Source organism: Elephantulus edwardii, unplaced genomic scaffold (assembly GCF_000299155.1).
Source record: "Elephantulus edwardii isolate Elephantulus edwardi_28Jun2011 unplaced genomic scaffold, EleEdw1.0 scaffold00119, whole genome shotgun sequence".
NCBI classification, from domain to species: domain Eukaryota; kingdom Metazoa; phylum Chordata; class Mammalia; order Macroscelidea; family Macroscelididae; genus Elephantulus; species Elephantulus edwardii.
Window position 1 is genome coordinate 8159594 of NW_006399869.1, and position 3416 is coordinate 8163009.

The 3416-nt window shown below is 39.8% G+C and overlaps 1 pseudogene; it reads right to left on the reverse strand.

Moving 5' to 3' along the window:
- Window positions 1–132: 132 nt before the first annotated feature.
- On the reverse strand, window positions 133–3043 carry LOC102849786 (annotated as a pseudogene).
- Window positions 3044–3416: the final 373 nt, after the last annotated feature.

The following is a 3416-nucleotide window of genomic DNA, read 5'->3' on the forward strand; positions in this document are numbered from 1 at the left end:
TATTTAGAGTTAATTGCATTTGGTTGTCTGATCAACCAAACAGGATCACACACAAAAAAAATGTTTTAATTCACTCTATTCTAATTCCCAAGATTGGCACCCAGAGTGTTAGGAATGCTTCTTGGAGTCCATTCACATGTTTACAAGCTTCTTGTTGAGAGTAATTTTTACTGTATGAGATTAGCCAAGTGTGTCACCATCAGTAGATCATTGATACTGCTGTTGAGTATGGTCTCAATGTCATCAGGAAAAATTTTAGGTAACTAGTTAACCAGAGAAAAAATCGGTCAGGAGGTGCTGCGGAGACATGGAGAGCACACCCATGGGCAGAACGGGAGCCTGGAATCCGCGGGCGGGTGGAAGTCGGCCCAGACAATAGAGAATCTACTCGCGCCGAAAGAGTCTGTCACACTACAGGTACAAAGAAAAAAAATCGGTCGGAGAAAAATATAATCTACACAGGAGTTCTACAGGACACATCACCTTCCCTTGGAGATAGTAAAACTAAACATAAGAGACACTGGTCACAGCATAAAAAATTGTCAGCAGTTGACATGTTTGGAATCACAGATCATGGGTTGGACAATGGAAGATAATTTCTGAAGGGATTTGGCAGATGTGAAGGGGTAACCTGGTGGAGGGTGGAGCTGGGAAATAAGTTGGTCAAGGCACTGGGCTAAGGGCAGGGTCAACACTGTAACTAATGGTTAACTCCACAATGAGAGATTTATCTTTCACTGCGCCACAAATTGGTTGTCTGTCAGATATTCCTCTAAAATTGAACATTCAGATAAAAACAGACTAGGAAGAAGGACTGGCCATCCACTTCTGAAATAGGAGGCCTCTGAAAACCCTAGGTACAACAGAACACACGTAGACTAACATAAAGGGCACCCTAGGTAGAACTTTCAAGTACGGAAATACAAAGGAAGAAGAACAGTTGTAAGCAGACCCTAGTGATTGGAACATGGAATGTGAGAACCATGAATGAAGGAAAATTAGAAATTGTTAAGAACGAAATGGAACACATAACCAGACACATCAAGAAATAGCCCACTGTATTTTCAGCTGGCGCTTTTCCCGACAGTATATCCTCTGCATACTGTTTTTAGAGCTTCCTAAATGTGAACTGATGTTCGTTTTACTTGCTGCAACTCACTTAAGTTTCAATCACTCTATGGCGCTAAAAAAGATCTTTATAACCAGGTACTTACCTCATGTACTTAGTATTGTAATATGTATATCTCATCATGAAAGTATGAACTTCACTGTCAGGGTCCTCCCAGATACACATGTTTAAATGCTGATATAAGCCCTGATACTCATGTGGCTATTCTGGAGGCTTCTGTTTACAGTCAGATGAATGGGATTGGGGTCTGTCGGCTATAGTATTCATAAATCAGCACAGAGTGCTCTGTGATGTTGTGGCCTATAGTGTACCAGCCCAACATGTGTCCATTTGGAGAAACCTTTTGTATAATTTCTATGTATTCCACCTCATCTACAGACTAAGTGTGAGACCCTGAAAATTAATTGGCAAATTCCACTCAATACTTATTAACAGTTCCCAGCAAAGTCTTAATAAATAAGTCTGTGCCCTTATTGCATTACTCATAGCTTACCAGATTAAAATAACCAGGTATAGACTGATCATGCAGATGCTAGGGAAGTGCCTTGGGAGAATCAGCCTAAATGGCAGTGATGCCAGAGTCTGCACTGGGGCTTGCACAGAGACTAGGGTCTACCCTAAGGCCATGTGGTCATAGTCACTAGGCAGTTGGGTCTGTCGACAAGGCAGGAGCTGGAGCTTGTGCCAGAGTTGTATCTGTAGTATGAGCCACAGTAATAGCTTGGCCTGGAGTTGGGATTAAGTTTCAAATAGTAGCCATAGTGAGGCTGGGGCTGAAGTGAGAGCAGGAGTGCTCACTGGTGAACTCTGTGTGGTCATCTTATTGACAGAGCTCTTCACATTCAAAGGGTAGTTTCACTGGGGACAGGATCCTTAACTGGCAACTATTTTCTTTCAGTATTTTGTATGTGTCAACCCGCTATCTTTTGGTCATACGGTTTCTGCTTAGAAGTCAAAGCTTAATCTAAGATAAATTGTTTTTTTCTTTGTAGGTGATCCTTTTTCTCAAGCTGCTTTTAGTAAATTATCCTTGTCTTTGATTTTGGAGAATTTGACTATGTTTTAATGTTTGTCTTTTAGGATCTAATGTACTTGGAGGAGTTTTCTGAGCTTCATAATGTATTTTTCCTTGTTTTTAATTTTATCTGGAAAACTTTCTTCTAGTAGCCCCTCTTTAAGTTTCTTGATGCTTCTTCATTTTCCCCTCCTTTTCTGGAATTCCAATCATATTCATCTTCTTGTGCTAGATTTTATTCCACGTGATTCTTATCTTTCCTTTATTTTCCTCTGTCTTGTCTCTACTTTTTCTTTTTGGAGATTCTGATTGTGGACCTTATCTTTTGTCTTCCTATTTCTTCTTGTCAGTTCTGCTATTTATTCCCACTGCTATGTTGGAAATTTTTGTAATACTGGTCTTTTTATTCAGGATTGCGTTTTCATGTTTCTCTTGCTTCTATTATTGTGTTGGTTATACTTCCTCTGTCTTGTGATTTTTTTTTTATTTATGTACTTCTTTACTTACATTTTTATATCTTTCTTCCACCATTTGTAATTTCTTCAATACTAATCCCTGAAAGTCCACACAAGTTGTTTTCTTCTGCCTTCCTGTCTCTAGAGAATTCATTGGGTCTGTGATTTAGTCTGCTTTTTAAAAAAATATGGCTATTTTCGGTTTTTTTCAAAATGTTTCAACATGATAACTGCTTCCTTGATGTTATCTGGGGTTTTTCTTAGGATATATGAGACAATGTTTGTTGTGTCTCACTGACTAGCTGCCCAATTCCTTATCATTATAATATCAGTTACCTGAAGACATTCTTCTATGCTGTTCTCTGTGGACAATAGGTTAATGATATTCTTTGCTCTGTGTGGCTGTATCCCAGCAGTAGCAAGCCTGTTCTTCTGTGGGCCCATTGAAGCAGAAGTCCAGGATCTCAGCAGAGTCAGATCAGTTTCCTATTCTAGTTGCAGACCTCTTATATGGTTTATCATGGGGAACAGGAAGAAGAGCTCACTCTCTGTCCAGGATTGGTGGACTCACTCATCCGTGTCTCAGATGAAGTAGCAGTTCAAAATTTCAAGAAGGGTTTCTGTAGCAACCAGAGGTTTGATAATGTCAACATCTATTGCACCAAGTATTTTGGGAAAGAGAACAAATCTGGTTCTCTTCCATTGAGTTAGCCAGGAAGGTACATTCTAAATTTTGGGGCACAGTCTGGTAAGCACTTTCAGGGCTACATCAGCTTGTTAAAACATGTTTATTGGGGGAGCTCTGGTGGTCTAGTGG